The 17127-nt window shown below is 44.5% G+C and overlaps 1 protein-coding gene and 1 long non-coding RNA gene across 2 annotated transcripts in view; both read right to left on the reverse strand.

Moving 5' to 3' along the window:
* LOC120860849 (thrombospondin type-1 domain-containing protein 4-like) overlaps positions 1 to 17127 on the reverse strand; it is a 227672-nt gene that overhangs the window by 173704 nt on the left and 36841 nt on the right. The window lies entirely within an intron of this gene.
* LOC120860851 lies at positions 405 to 8164 on the reverse strand. Its single transcript, XR_005720446.1, has 3 exons — positions 8155 to 8164; positions 2652 to 2659; positions 405 to 505 (listed from the first exon to the last, which is right to left on the reverse strand). It is a non-coding gene; the product is annotated as an uncharacterized LOC120860851 (long non-coding RNA).

The raw sequence follows: 17127 nt of genomic DNA on the forward strand, positions 1-17127 counted from the left end.
ACTCTCCACTTAGCATCTACTCTCCACTTAGCATCCACTCTCCACATGATAGTTCAACACTCAGAGCCAGATCACTAGTCTAAACCTCCAGAGGTTCTAAGTTTATATGTATTTATTTCAGTACATATAAAGGCCCAAATCCTTATTTTTTAAAAACTTTTAATTTTGTATTGGGGTGGGAAATGGCAACCCACTCCAGTATTCTTACCTAGAGAATCCCATGGACAGAGGAACCTGGTGGGCTACAGTCCCCAGGGTTGCAGAGTCAGGCATGACTTGGTGAGTAAACAACAACAACAATAAGCCAATTAACAAACAATGTTGTGATAGCTTCAGGTGAACAGCGAAGGGTCTCAGCCATACATATACATGTATCCATTCTTCCCCAAACTCTCCTCCCATCCAGGCTTCCACATAACACTGAGCAGAGTTCCATGTGCTATACAGTAGGTCCTTGTTGGTTACCCATTTTAAATATAGGACTGTGTACATGCCCATCCCCAACCTAATTACTCCTTACCCCCATCCTTCCCTCCGGCAACCATAAGCTTGTTCTTGAAGTCTTTGAGCCAGTTTATGTTTTGTAAGTAAGTTCACTTGTATAATTTCTTTTCAGATCCCACATATAAGGGGTGTTATTCTCCCTGTCTGTCTGACTTACTTCATTCAATATGTCACTTCAATATGCATAAAGACCCAAATCTTTAAATGATCTATACTCAGGGTTGTGTGTGTGCTTAGTCGCTCAGTCGTGTCCGACTCTTTGTGACCCATGGACTATAGGCTGCCAGGCTCCTCTGTCCAGGGGATCCTCCAGGCAAGAATACTGGAGTGGGTTGCCAAGCCCTCCTCCAGGGGATCTTCCCAACCCATGGATCGAACTCAGGTCTCCTGCACTGCAGGAAGATTCTTTACCATCTGAGCCACATACTTAGGGTTACTATAATGTTTCTCACCCAAATCAGGACATTTTTAAAATAAATAATATGAGAATGACAAGTTTATATTTGAATTGTTCCAGGTCTATAAGGTACATATTTTTTTCCCCATAATCCTCTACACAGTCTGCTGCCCTGTCAACTGTATGGTGTCATCACCTTCTTTTCTCTTCCTTAATCCCTTTGTTCCAGCCACCCTGGTCTTCATGCTGTTTCTTAAACATGTACCCTTCTCAGGGCCCTTTGGCTTGTTAAGACCTCTTCTCCCATTTGTTCACATGGCTCACCTCCCCACTTTCTGGTCTCTGAACAACTGTCACCTTCCCAGAAAGGCCCTCCTTGATCATTCCACTTAAAACTGAGACTCTCATCCCTGTATTTCCTACTGACATTTCTTGCTTTCTTTTTTTCCATAGCATTTCTTCTGCCATCATTTCTAAAGAATATTGTCACTAAACGTAGAATCCTAGGCTGACAGTTTTTTTTTCTTTCAACACCTAAAGACACCATTCCACTGTCTTCTATTACAGTGGACGTTTTATATACCCTAAAACAGTCAGTAACTGACATTGGTTAATACGCGGATATTTTCCCAGCACTTGCCTGCATAACTTTTCTAGTTGTTGTTGTTCAGTTGCTAAGTCATGTCCAAGTCTTTGCCACTTCATGGACTGCAGCAATGTGGCCTCCCTTGTCCTTCACCATCTCCCGGAGTTTGCTCCAATTCATGTCCATTGAGTCAGTGATGCTATCTAATCATCTCATCCTCTGCTGCCCCTTTCTCCTTTTGCCTTCAATCTTTCCCAGCATCAAGGTCTTTTCCAATGTTGGCTCTTCAAATCAGGTGGCTGAAGTACTGGAGCTTCAGCTTCCACATCAGTCCTTCCAATGAATATTCAGGACTGATCTCCTTTAGGATGGACTGGTTGGATCTTGCAGTCCAAGGGACTCTCAAGAGTCTTCTCTAGCACCACAGTTTGAAAGCATCAGTTCTTCAGTGCTCAGCCTTCTTTACGGTCCAAACTTTTCTGGAGCCCCCCTAAGTTTGAATGGATGTTTGTTCATTTCATATAGATAACACCCATTTTGCCAGGCACTGATGGTAGTGTCTTGTCTTCCATTCAAATATTCAGGGTCTTTCTGATTCTTCCTCTTGAATTCCCTATGTCATTCAAAGCACTGAATGGAATGCCACACTAAATTCAAGTATAGTTTTGGGCACACAAATTCACCATTGTGGAAGTATTATAATAAAACTGTGTCATAATAAGTAGAGAAAAAGAGGCCAAAATAATCTGTGAATTACAAAGTGTTACAAAAATGCACTGGATTGCCAGGTGTTATTACTCATTCATATTTCTCACTGGCATATCAATCAGACCATACTTTCCTGAAGTTCAAAGAATAAAAAGGTTGCAGGGGACTTCCCTGGTGGTCAACAGTATGCCTTCTAATGTAGGTGACTTGAGTTAGACCTCTGGTCAGGGAACCAAGATCCCACATTCTGCAGAGCAACTAAGCCTGCATGCCCGAGTACTACTGAGCCAAGTACCAAAACTAGAAGAAGTCCACCTGCTGCACCTCAGACCCAACGCAGCCACACACACACACACACACACAAAGAATGAAAATGCTGCATCTGTCTAGGATGAGAGCCTGGGCAAGGAACTAGCACAACTCTTGTGCCAGCGTTCCAGTATCATTACTTCAGACTCCCTAGGCTGTAAACTTGCTTCATTATTTTCTCCCCAAACTAAGCCTCCTTTCTATTTCATGCCTATCCCTAGCACCTCCAAGTTGTTAGTCTTCCAGGCTGTAAAACCTAGAGTTAAAAAGAGAGAAATGTAGGCTAGTTCCATAATTGTGTCTGTTTCCTCTCCATCTGTGGCTGAGGCTATTATTTATTTTTTCTAAATCTCACCCTAATTCATTTCTCCTCTCTGTTTCTACTACAAAAACCTTGAACTAAACTCTCCTCAACTCATGCCTGGATGATTATAGCTGGCCTCCCTGGCTCACTCCATCTTCACACTAACCCACCCTTTGCACACTGCCAGAAGAACCTTCCAACAACAATAATTTCCCTAATGTACCACTGCCCACTATCCCGAATTAAACTTTCCCCACCAGAGGGGAGGGCTTTTCAAGTCTTTCATAATATGATCCCCTCTTGCAGACTCTACCTGTCATAGCCCACCAACTGCGTGTACCAAAAATATTCCATCACGAGGCGCAGTTGGTCAGTGAGCACTGGCAGCCAGCACCACAGCATTTCCTGACGTCAGGTGGGGTCCAGAACTGCTTTTGCTCTTCAAAGGTAATAGCTTGCATGTTACTTCCTGCTAGAAACCTTACAATGTGTCTCACGACCCATGAGGTTCTACATTGTATCTGTCAGCATCATGACATTTGTAAAAATACATTTTACTCATTGACCAAATGTCTGAGACCAGGGACTTCCCTGGAGGTCCAGTGGTTAAGACTCCGTGCTCCCAATGCAGAGGGCCTGGGTTTGAGCCCTGCTTAGGGAACTAGATTCTGCATGCTGCAAATATAAGCCTATGTGCTGCAACTAAGACCTGGTGTAGACAAATTAAAAAAAAAATTTTTTTTTAAATCTGTAATCAACCTCATGGCTAAGCCTTTACAGATCCTGAAAGGACAAAAGACAGCATAGTCTAAGGGGAAGATCACAAGCTTCAGCACTGGGAAGTGTTGAGTTGAAATCCCAGTTTGCCAAATGACCACAAACTTTGTGACCCTGGGAAAGTCATTTGCTCCTCTGTTTTTTTTTTCCCCTCATCATTACTTGAGATATAATTCACATGCCATATATTTCACCATTTTAAAGTGTGTAATTCAGTAGTATATTCACAAAGTTGTATAAACATTACATTGATTTAATTCTAGGACTCGCATCACCCCCCAAAACAACCCCATATGCATTAGCAATCACTTTCTATTTTTCCCTCTCTCAGCCCCTGGCAACCACCAATCTTCTTTCTGTCCTCTATGGATTTGCATGAATCTCAGTTTTAATTAACTCTCTGGAGAATCCCAGGGACAGAGGAGCCTGGAAGGAGGCCATCTATGGCGTTGCACAGAGTCGGACACAACTGAAGCGACTTAGCAGCAGCAGCAGCAGCAAACTGAATATAGGGCTTCCCAGGTGGCTCAGTGGTAACAATAAACCCACCTGCCAATGCAGGAGATGGAAGAGACACTGGTTCAATCCCTGGGTTGGGAAGATTCCCTGGAGTAGGAAGGGTTACCCTCTTCAGTATTCTTGCCTGGAAAATCCCTTGGACAGAGGAGCCTGACAGGCCACAGTCTATGGGGCTGCAAAGAATTGACATGACAAAGCGACTGAGTGCAAGCTGAATATAACACTGGCCTTATAGGACTAACATGAGGATAGAGGCAATTTTTGCTAAGCCTCTCGCTCAGCATCTAAGAGGATGTTAATAAATCACTAAATGCTTCAGATCCCCGAATATAAAACCGTTAGCTCCAGGCACCCTATCATCTTTATCAACATCCCCACATTATACTCTCTGCTTTTGTCCCTCAGCTCTCTCTGTCTCCCAGAACACTGCTTCTCCAAAACCAACTTTTACGATTCAGTTGAAATTCTACCTCCTACATGTGAAACTCTCTCCAGTGTAACTTCTGTTTTTCTTACGGTTTTCCTAAGCTACCCAGAAGACAGAAAAAATGCCATTCACCCTGACTTTAAACATTTCCAATCTACTGATATTTTGGCTATGACTCCAGGCTAATCAAATTTGTGTTTATTCTAGAGTTTGCTTTGTGACACATACAGGACGGCTCACACACACAGCTGCTTTGTTACAATAAAGAAAGAGTGTTACAGTGTTTTCAGGAGAGATTTCTGATCTTGCCACCAAACCTCCATTACAAGATGACATTGAAGCAATAAATAGTGACATTTCAGTAGCTCTGTACATGGCAGTTATATTTTTCCACATTCTTGTGATTTGCAAATTTAGAGCCATCAAGAGATTATAGCCTCTTCAGAGTTTATTTAGTCTTGGAAACCTTCTTAATGAGTTTGACATTTTTATTAGGCTCAAAGTCTTCCACCAAAGCCTGGTGCAATTATAGCCATTTATAAAGTAGCCAACATGAAAGGAGGTTTGGCAGGCCCGTGACAATGCCTCCCAAAGTCTGGCCGCCTGGGAATGCTCACCCAGTTTTCCATTCCCTTGTTCTAGAAGCACCATGGAGACCAGGGGGGCAGTCGCTGGAGCTGGGATAAGTGTAGATGACCTATAATGCTCTTTCTAGCTGTGAAATGCTTTCATTCTTGGCTGATTTCACAAACACGTGAATTTTAAAGGGAAGGAGACCGCTCTTACATACAGCAGAAATCACTCTTTAATGATACTCTTTAGCATAATACAACCATTCATGGCTCTCATTCTGTTGTCAAATGGAGCTGAGCTCAAATCTCCCTTCTATCATTTATTCATTGTGGTTGTTGGGCAAGTTATTTACTCTCTCTAAAACCACACTTTCTCATTACTGAGTAGGGTAACATAAAGTGCTGCTACTTTGTAGAAAGTAGGAACTGTTCGATGAATGATGGTCATTCTTACTATTTTAGTTATTATTATCATCATCATCAGAGAATGTATTTAGGAACTGATTGTAGAGGTCATTAAAAATAGTTGAGTTATGGGTACAAATTTCAACTTATAAGACAAATAAGTCCTAGGGATGTCATGTAGTTAACAATACTGTACTGTATACTTAGAAGTTGCTATGTGAGGTGATGGATGTTAACTAAACTTACTGTGGTAATAATTTTGCAATACACACATAACATCAAATCTTTATGCTGTATACAGTTCAACTAATACAATATTATATGTCAATTACATCTCAGTAAAACTGTAAAGAAAATCCTGCAAAACAAAAAAATAGTTGAGTATAACTCATTCAAATAATTTCCAATAACTCCTTTTCTATGCCCATATACCAAATATTTCGAAAGTGGCATGTATGTGTAAGGCACTGTATTAGATATTATGGAAAGGATAATGATTAAGAAGACACAGATTCTTTCCTCGAGGTTCTTACAGAAGAATACAAGTAACATAGGCACTTATCAAGACAAGACAAAGAAAAAAAATGAAGAGTTTCAAGAGGAAACAAAGCCTTGTGGGAATTCAGAAGAAGAGTAAAACCAGAGAAGGCTTCCTGGAGGAGGTGATATCTGAGCTAGGGCAGGGATGAAGTGACTTGACCATTGGAAGACTGGGAGGCAGGCATACCAGGAAAAGGGCAAAGCTTGGAAATCTAGACAGAATTTTCTGTGTGAGTGTCAGTCTTGCACAGAATACTCCTGAATCCACAGTATTGACTGTAGGTAATTAGTGGTATTTTCCCAAGGTCACACTGCTATTAAATCTTAATCGCTATTTCAGTCTTTAAAGAAAAAAAAATTTTGCTGCTCATATCAGTCACATTGGAAGGAAAATTAAATAGGCTTTCACCAGATGGAGTCAGAATAGAAAGATGACTCTAACCTAGCATGAATGTCTCAGAATTTGAGATGAGAGAGCTTACAGGAAGACAGAGAGTCAAAGTGCATCTCAGCGAGTTGTGTGGCTCTGCCGCTGAAAAGGCACTCCATAGACTGGGGCGCATTGTGGGGAAGACATTGGGGCTTTATGCAGCTCCCTGTCTTTAGGCACAAAGCAAGCTCTGCACACAATGCAGGGAGATGACATTTGCCCTTGAGTGCACACACATTCCTCGGGGCCAGCAGCCAGCGGCCCCCTTGGCAGCTGAGTACAGAATGGAAGAGTTCTTACTTTAAAAAAAAAAAAAAAAAAGCTCTTCATCAGGTTTTACGAAACAAATGAAGCAGGAACTTATGGGGTGGGTGGGGGGCAGTGCATACCACTGGATGGATGGAGTCTAATTACCCTGCATTACAACTGGGCCAGTTCCCTGCTTTTAAGTCCTTTCCACCCTGGAGATACTCCACAGTGTTTCCATGGCCTCCAGGTGACCAAGGTCTGGTCAGAACAGTGAAAAGCTCGCACGTCTGAGCCTCAGAGTTGGTGCCTAAGAGAAGACATTTTAGTGCATGGAAAGGGTCTGACATATCAGGGGCTCAGTCTGTGTCCAGGGAGGATGTGACCACGTGAAGAAAGAGGCCGATGGAAAGTGAACTCCGTGTATGACATCAGCTCAGAGGACTTGGATCCTTCTCAGGGGACAAACATCCATATTTCCACTTGGATAGGAAAAACCACAGCAAATCCATCAATCAACTATTTAACTTGTACATACCATGTAACCAGCATTGCACCATGCTAGAGTCAGAGGGCTGGATTCAAAGAAATATAACACATGGCCCCTGATCTCAAAGGTTTACCATTTAGTTTAGGAGACAAAACTAAACCACATGAAATAAATACTTGTACCCAACATCACTGAGGGTTTTACTAAGGCTTTTCAAGTGGTCCCAACTGTAAATATTGACTGTGAGTGCAAGTGGGATTCAAGGAAAATAAACAAGTCAGAGCAAGTATGAGTAGTTAAAAAGGGAGTCATGAAGGGGGTGAAACTTCCCCTGGGTTGCTCCTAATATTGGTGACACACACCTTCATCAATCTTTAAAAAAAAAAAAAAAACTTCAGAGAAACTGAGGGAATGTTCTTTTTTAAAAAAATTAATTTTTATTGGAAGTATAGTTGTTTTACAATGGGTTGTGTTAGTTCCTGCTGTACAGCAAAGTGAATCAGCTATAAGGACATGTATACCCTCTCTTTTTTGGATTTTCTGCCTGTTTAGGTCACTACAGAGCACTGAGTAGAGTTGCCAGTCCATGGGGTCGCTAAGAGTCAGACACGACTGAGAGACTTCACTTTCACTTTTCCCTTTCATGCATTGGAGAAGGAAATGGCAACCCACTCCAGTGTTCTTGCCTGGAGAGTCCCAGGGACGGGGGAGCCTGGTGGGCTGCCGTCTATGGGGTTGCACAGAGTCGGACACGACTGAAGTGACTTAGCAGTAGCAGCAGCCTGTGCTAAAACATAGGTTCTCAGTTGTTGTTCAGTTGCTAATTTGTGTCTGAGTCATTGCAACTCCGTGGACTATAGTATGCCAGGCTTCCCTGTCCTCCACCATCTCTAGGAGTTAGCTCAAGTTCATGTCCATTGAGTCAGTGATGCCTTCCAACTATCTCATCCTCTGTAGCCTCCTTCTCCTTCTGCCCTCAATCTTTTCCAGCATCAGGGTCTTTTCCAATGAAAAGTTCTCAGGTTCCCATTCAGTTCAGTTCAGTTCAGTTCAGTCCCTCAGTCGTGTCCGACTCTTTGCAGCCCCATGAATTGCAGCACGCCAGGCCTCCCTGTCCATCACCAACTCCCAGAGTTCACTTAAACTCACGTCCATCGAGTCGAGGATGCCATCCAGCCATCTCATCCTCTGTCGTCCCCTTCTCCTCCTGCCCCCAGTCCCTTTAGTTATCTATTTTATATTAATACATAGTAGTTTATATGTGTCAGTCTCAATCTTCCAATTCAACTCTCCCCCTTTTCCCTCCTTGGTGTCCATTTATATGAAAGAATGTTATTTATTACATCTCTTTAAGTGCTAAGCAGTCTTGTGAGATAATTGTCTTGAGGTTATCTGGTTTTTCAGAGATGTGGTGGGATTGAACCCAGGGTGTTCCTGAACCTCGCACAGCTACACACACACTGTGGAAGTTGCCTAAGCCCTATTCTAATTCTGGATGTTACAAAAATAAATGGTTCTTTCAGAAGCATATTCAGAATACTATGGTTTCTCCGGATTCTGCATATATTCTGTGACCGGGAGGGACTGAGAGTGAAAAGCTGCTTTCAATAGACCTAATTTATTGTGCAGTGGTACTTAATTGAGAATTTATGAAGGAGATTTGTTCTCCCACCTGTGAGCTTAATTATGGAAATACTGTTACTGGCATTAGCCTGGGGCATCTGCCATCTTGAAGAATACCAGCAACTCATTTAGCAATGACACAGATTACAGAGAAGGCTTGGTAGCAAAACTTCTCTGAGCACACAGTGGGGTTCACTCAGATGCAAACCTGTGAGGTCTGCTGGCTTCTGTCTCAAAAATTTCTCTTAGTTACTGTTCATAGCCCTGAGCCCTTGGCTGTGCAGGGAAGACTCCAGCACAAAGCCTGGGGGAGAGGTGGAGGGAGAGTGCCAAAGGAAATGGATTCAACAAGACAGTGATCCTTCTCCCCAAACCTCAGTCAGATCCTGGTCTTCCCAAGGAATCCTCTGGCGTGTTTATACTTGATATCATGTATATGTTCTGGGGCCCGTTTCTTCTCAGTTCCCATTAGTGCCTTCAGATCAAACTCTTGGCTTTGGAATATAACCTGGCTAACCTCTCCAGCCTCCTGATGTATGCCAGCCAAACTGGTATTTTCCAAACATATCATGAGTTGAATACTTTCAGCTCTTAATTTTTTTTAAATGGCTTTTTAGAATTTAATTTAATTATATATATATATATATATATGGCGATCTTAGTTCCCCAACCAGGGATGGAACCCATGTCCTCTGCAGTGGAAGCTTGGATTCTTAACCACTGGACATCCTGGGAAGTCCCTCTGCTCTTGATTTTTGTTCTTGCTGCCCTGGCCTGAAAGGAGATCAGTGCTTACCAGTCCTCCAAGGTCTAAGCTGCAAGTGAGTAGCCCTGAGAACCATGGCTAACCCTCGTGACTCTAGCCTCTGATACAGCCCTTCCTAGGTCTCTGTGTGGCCATCCTCCTTAAACTTAGTCTGTACCAATGAGCATGTCTCTCTCCCCTGGGAGCACTTTGAATCATGGCTTATTCATCTGGCAATCCTGGGGCTCAGCACAGGATCTGGCTTGCATCAGGCACTTGCTAAATGTATGAAGGAGAAATGAAAAGCTATTCAGGAGGGTGCTTGAACTCATTTCCTTTGTGGCTGACACAGGCATTACCCTGATGAGATGTACTGCACTACCCCTGGGGCTCTGAAGTTGTGTTTCAGGGTTGGGTGGTAGAATCTGCTTCTCCCCCTCAGCTCAGGAGGCCACTGATGGAAGAGGTTTTTCTCATCTGGAGTGGGGAGCTTGTTAAAGCCCCCAGTGACCTGGAAGGAGGAGGGGAGTATACAAGAGAAATGAATCCACTGAAGCTCAGTGATTTGACTAGGGAGCATCTCATCTTGTTTTTCCAAGTGAAATAAAAAGGTTGTATTCTCTCTCTCTCTCTCTTTTTTTTTTTTTGCTGTGTCACGTGGCAGGACCTTAGGTCCCTCACCAGGGACTGAAGCCGTGCCCCCTGCCCTGGAAATTCAGAGTCTTAACCACTGGACTACCAGGGAAGTCCTGGTTGTGTTCTCTTGTAAACATGATATTTGGCAGAAAACGTTGTCTCTATAAATTTTATTATCCTTCTAATGACATCTGTTACTATGCTCTTTACAGTGTGTGTTGTCTATATGAAGAATTACCATAAGTATTCTATATGAAGACATAGAAAGCACTTATCAACTATAAGTACATAGAATCGGTTTAACAACTCTGAAAATGTGCAAAATACGAGACACTCTGGTGACATTAGTGTTAAAGAACCTGCCTACCACCAGTGCCGGAGACTTAAGAGACGCGGGTCCCTGGGTGGGGAAGATCCCCCGGAGAAGGAAATGGCAACTCACTCCAGTTTTCTTGCCTGGAGAATCCCATGGACAGAGGAGCCTGGCGGGCTACAGTCCATGAGGTTGCAGAGAGTCGGACACGGCTGAGCGAGGTAGCACTCAGACACTACAGACCCACTGTCATTTTTAGCCAGGCTGTTGTTATACATTCTTGCCTGTTTGGGACAGAAGAGTCTGGGCTGCACCAAAGAAGGCCTATGACTGAAAGCATCCTCAGGAATTTGAGAAATTTGATGCTATGATTTAGAAATAATCTAAATAGTCTACGTTCCACCCAAAAAAACAAGATTAAAAGAACAATATTGTTGGAACAATAAGAAAAGAAGAAAAGAAACAACTTCAAAGCTAAACTTTCCAGCAAAGAATTTGAACTGAAGGAAAAAAGTGAAATCTAGTCAAATATTTTGGTTTTGCAATAGTTCCTCTCTGCCTCACCCAGCTTCTTTCCCTACAGCTTGCGACTTCAATGTCTCTTGGCTGCTTTCCTTCATCCCCACCCCTATCTCTGGCTGCAACTCTTTAAACAATGGCATTCCAAGCCAGGAGGGCCAAGGTCACCCCAGGGTCCAGCAAGCCACCAGCACCCTTCCACCTCCCTCTGCTTCTGCGCTCCCCAAACTGGGCATCTTTCCCCAGCTAGGAAGCGTACAGGGTTCTCACCCCACCATGCACAATAGGAAGCAATGGTCCCCTATTAATGGGTTGGCCAAACTGAGTCTGAAGAACACTGTCTGTGCTAATATCATCCTGGGTCTCTTCAACACCAGGAAACTTTAGAATTCAAAGAGCCCCAGCATAGGACTTCTCTGGTGGTCCGGTGGCTAAGACTCTGAGCTCCCAATACAGGCTCCCTGGGTTCAATTCCTGGCCAGGAAATTAGATTCCATATGCCACAACTAAAGATTCCAGCTGTCACAACTAAGACCCAGAGCAGATAAATAAATAAACATATATATATTTTTTTCTTTCTTTTTTTTAAAAGAGCTCCAACAAGTGTCTTCATCTGGAATAACTAGATAAAACTAAAATATCTCAGTTTGTTCTCATGGATCTAGTCTTGGGCTGCTAAGGTTAATCTGTATGGTAACTCACTGCTTATAAAACACAAAACTCTCAGCAACAAGCTTTCACAGCACCTCTTGGGAGGTGGACACTCGCTGCCTTTATTGGGCTAGAGAAACAGATGGCTACTTCAGGAAAATTATCTCGTGTTTGTACTTGGAAAAAGAAAGAGAGAAAGAGAGAGCCACAATGATGTCATGATTTTGACTACGTCTCTATCCACAGAGGGTGGCATGTACCGTGTCATTTGTGGAAGGCCACTCTCCCCTCAAACCAGCTGGCAAAACAGAAAGTCGCCTTTCACTCACCATGCACTGATTTCTCTAAAGACATGTTTTTAATAAAAGATGGAATGAATACTCATAAAAAGCAAAAAACACAAACAAGAAATACCTCAAGGACATTCTGGTTGTGATTTAAAAAGCAACAACCAAAAAAACAAAACAAAACCCAAAACAGAACCTTTGCTGGGAAAGAAAAGTAATGATGAGGTTGGATAGAAGGGCTCATGTCCCAGTGTTAAGGGTTAGGAGATAAGCTGGACCATCTCTCAGTGAAACCAACTTGTGTAATTATGGAAACACAGACAGAAATCCTTCTCAGCCACTTATACTGACCTTAGCTTCTTTGGGTCCTGGTTTCCTCATCTGAGAAATGGGTATAGCAGTACCTACCATCTTTAAATGGATAGTATTGAAGAATTGATGCTTTTGAACTGTGGGGCTAGATTAGACTCTTGAGAGTCCCCTGGACTACAAGGAGATCCAACCAGTCCATCCTAAAGGAGATCAGTCCTGCGTGTTCATTGGGAGGACTGATGCTGAAGCTGAAACTCCAATACTTTGGCCACCTCATGCGAAGAGTTGACTCATTTGAAAAGACCCTGATGCTGGGAGGGATTGGGGGCAGGAGGAGAAGCGGACGACAGAGGATGAGATGGCTGGATGGCATCACGGACTCAATGGACGTGAGTTTGAGTGAACTCCGGGAGATGGTGATGGTCAGGGAGGCCTGGCGTGCTGGGATTCATGGGGTCGCAGAGTCGGACATGACTGAGCGACTGAACTGAACTGAACTGATCGAACTAGCAGATATTGGGATGGTGGGATTCTTCTGCTCTAATAATTCAGGGGAGAATGTTCTTTAATTAATTATGAACAGGGCTCTGGAAATACAATAACTAGTAGAGGATGAGATCTGCTTTCTTTGGACTGGCATGTATATACAATGCAATTTGAATTCCTTTGAATTTCCCAAGCTCTAACTAAATTGCTTATTAAAACAAGTTTTAGAACTCACAGTGTCTGACTTCCAAGGCCTTCTACCCATGGTGGCTTTCCAGCATCACCCAGTATCTACACAAAAGTCCTCCCATGCAGTTGCCAATCCCAGTCTGACTAAACAGTGACGAGCCCTATACATTTAGTTTAGTAACAACATCACCTGATCAAACTCAGCTGGTCCATAGCTGCCATGCTCTGGCCAACCAAACTTCTCTTGCTCACACTCCTGCTCACTGAATTCCCATCACTTGGACTGTCCAATCCCCTACATACCTGGTAAATGCTTCCTCCTTCTTCCATGCCCAGCTCAGAGGTTACCACCTCAGAGAAAGTGTCCCCAGTTCCCTGAGCCCAAGGACACTCAGATACTCACTTATACCTACTCCCAAGGTTTTTGGGCCTTCTTCAGGCATAAAATATACTTTGGTAAAACATCTCTTTCTTGCTCTCTCTCTCTCTCTCCCCCTCTCTCTCTCCACTGTTAATGACTCCAGACCAAGACTGTATCTTACGCTCTGGTGTGTCATGCAGACTGGCACATTGTGGGCAATGGGTTAATACTTGCTGTGTAAATAGAAGCCGGAGTATAAGTGACCTGGAACATCGCCTTCACACGTCTGCTGTCAGTGCCGAGAAGAAGGCCCCAGGCCTCCCCTGAAGGCAGGGTGGGGAAATTTTTGATATGGCAAGCCTGAATCACCTGGTCACACCAGGGTCAGGCTGGATCCTCCTGGGCTAGGGCAGAGGCTGGCTCACAGAGAGGCAGAAATCTCAGCTAGAAAGAGACCCATGCAGGTCTGGGAATGGACAAGACCAAACAGTGACAGCAATCCAATGGGTCCTTGGGCTGTGGGGCCAAAGGTGTGGACGAGGCTCTCAGCAGGAAAAGGCGCCACATAGTATGTGCTTTGTCCCCCAGGGAGCTCACGTCCATCTGCCTCTTGCCACCTCCCACCTCCCCGGGTCCCTCCCATCCTTGATTGCCTCCCCTTTCTCCCCCTTCCTCACTGGCCCTTTTATTAATGACCATAAACAGTCACTGGTTTGACAGTAAGAGTTTTCAGCCAGACATAGAGAAGAAATGGGTATAACGGTCCCTACCATCTTCGTGTGCGGGAAAGGGCAGGAGCGGCTACGAGGGGTGTTACCACCCCACCAATGTCACACAGCCTCGGGCGACTGGTTATGTTTCCAAAAGGTGCCCCCATGAGGCTTTCTTATGGGTTATTTTTATCACAATGATGGTAATGGTCAAGGGTGGGGCAGGAAGAGAACCTCCAATCAAAACATTTGATCTCTATCTGGAAAGAACTTGAACTACAGACCTCAATTCTCCCTAGCTGTCTACCCTTGGAAAAGCTAATTAACCTCTGTCAGAGTCCAATCCCCTGCCCAAAAATGCCCCTACCGACCCCCCAGAACCAGAATTGGAACTAGATGGGAGGGCACACAGAGACCAGCACAGTCCCAGGTACCTGCTCAGGGAATGTCACGCCGCATCCCCTCCCTCAGCCAGCACTGACACCTCACATCTCAGCATTCCTCCAAGGTAGGCCATCCTTGGCTTAAGGCAGACTAGATCCCAAAAACCTATTGAAAGCTGAACTATAAACACATCTTCCCAAAGAATGCATTGAGTTGGCCAAAAAGTTCGTTTGGGTTTTTCCATGTGACGTTACAGAAAAGCCAGGATGAACTTCTTGGCCAGCCCACTATGTTCTTCATGGTGATTGGGCTCCCGGGGGCTACCCAGGTGCTGCTAGTGGTAAAGAACCCGCCTGCCAATGCAGGAGACGTGAGAGATGTGTGTTCAATCTCTGGGTTGGGAAGATTCCCTGGAAAAGGAAATGGCACCCCACTCCAGTGTTCTTGCCTGGGAAGCCCCATGGACAGAGGAGCCTGGAGGGCTACAGTCCATGGGGTAGCAAGAGTCAGACACGACTGAGCGATTAAGTACGCACTAGCTTCCAGACCTGCCTGTAAAAAGCCCATCTAGTCCACGGTTCTGCAGGTTCTGCAGGCCAAAATCCAACGCCAAGAAGGACATGGTTTCTGCGGCAAACTGTGCTCTGCATTCTGACTTGTGATGCCAGACGCACAGCTTCTCGTTGCACCCCTAGAGGGAGGCGTCTGCTCAGCTCCTGGGGTAGCTGGGGCCCCGGGACTGTTTGTAGGGCTGGCGGTAGGGGTGGGGAACTGGGGGGCTGCCAGCAGCTCCCCTCATCTCCTTTCTCTGTCCCAGCTGCCTCTACCCAGGCTCATCGAGCACTTCACTGCCTGGTGGAACATGCCAGAACACAGCATTCACCTAGACTATGGTCTGCTCAAGAAACCAGAAGGGTTTCCCAGCCCAAAGGTCCACATTTCCCCTTCCAGTATTCCAGGCCCCCCCAGATTTACTTCTTTCCATGGTCACCACATGATGGCTTATACACAAGTGTTCTTTCTCTCTCAGCTTTATGTTGCATTGTCTAAAGGTCCGTCTAGTCAAGGCTATGGTTTTTCCAGTGGTCATGTATGGATGTGACAGTTGGACTGTGAAGAAGGCTGAGCACCAAAGAATTGATGCTTTTGAACTGTGCTGTTGGAGAAGACTCTTGAGAGTCCCTTGGACTGCAGGGAGAGCCAACCAGTCAATCCTAAAGGAAATCAGTCCTGAATATTCACTGGAAGGCCTGATGCTGAAGCTGAAGCTCCAATACTTTGGCCACCTGATACAAAGAGCTGACTCACTAGAAAAGACCCTGATGCTGGGAAAGATTGAAGGCAGGAGGAGAAGGGGATGACAGAAAATGAGCTGGTTGGATGGCATCACCGACTCTATGGACATGAGTTTGAGCAAGCTCTGGGAGATGGTGAAGGACAGGAAAGCCTGGCATGCTGCAGTCCATGGGGTTCACAAAGAGTCAGACATGACTGAACAATAGCAACATCTGCCTCAGAGGGTTGTTGGGAAAATTACACGAGATAACAGTCATCAAAACCTGACACAGCAGGGGAAAGAGGGTGGGATGAATTGAGAGAGTAGCAGTGACATATACACACTCCCATGTGTAAACTAGATGGCTATTTGGAAGCTGCTCTAAAGCACAGGGAGGTCAGCTCAGTGCTCTGTGCTCACACAGACGGGTGGACGGGAGGTGTTGGGAGGGAGGCTCAACACGGAGGGGATCCACGTGTACGCAGAGCTGATTCACCTTGTACAGCAGAAACTACCACATCATTGTAAAGCAATTATCCTCCCATTATAAAAGTAAACAAAACAAAACAAAACAAACTAACACAGAGCCTATCACATTTTAGATCCAAAAATATTTCCTTTTGTCTTTTCTTCTGTTGTTTATAGAGTGAAACCACTTCTGAACAACAGCATTCAGTTACTTGTTACACACCTGTGGTTTTGTTTGTTAGTTCCCAGTCTATGGAAGATGTCTGGGTTTGTTGCTTTTTTTTTTTTGGCTAAGGAGAACATCTGGCTCCAGTCTAAGCATCTCTAGCCGCACATAGGCTGGCTGTAAACATTCCTACAGAAGGTTGCACCAGGCCTCACTCCCTCACCAGTTGCCCTCTGCCCTCCCCTGAAGCTCAGCCAGCAGGAATCTACCAGGTGTTCACCCTTGAAGTCTCCCTTTCAGTGTCATTTGACACTTGGGACATGACCCATGACCAACAGGGGAAGCGCAGGTGAGGACCTGCTCCAGCAGCTTGAAGATGGGAGTGAGTTATAGCAGTGTGCTCGCTTCTTGAGAGCTGAAGACGTCTCCATAATCACAGTCTTCATATCACATGCCCATATGTTTGTGACACACAGAAATGAAAACCAAAGATTTAAAGAACAGCACTTGGACTTTGGTCAAAGCTGGGCCCCACATGCCAGTCTTGAAAGATGGAAAAAACATGAGCAGACCAGATTCAGTGCCCTACTTCCCGATACCTTACTATCTTGTCTCAGCCAAGTCATTCAGTTTCTCTAAATTTCAAATTTCTGAGGTTGGTCACAATAAACAACTGCTCTATCTGGTTACCATAACCTAAGAAGATGTCTATAAAAGTGTTTTGCTCTTGTGAAAAGCCCATCCAAAATACAGGCTATTATTATTACTTGCTATCACACAGACTACT

The sequence above is a fragment of the Oryx dammah genome, unplaced genomic scaffold, assembly GCF_014754425.2.
Source record: "Oryx dammah isolate SB20612 unplaced genomic scaffold, SCBI_Odam_1.1 HiC_scaffold_11208, whole genome shotgun sequence".
In the NCBI taxonomy this organism is placed as follows: domain Eukaryota; kingdom Metazoa; phylum Chordata; class Mammalia; order Artiodactyla; family Bovidae; genus Oryx; species Oryx dammah.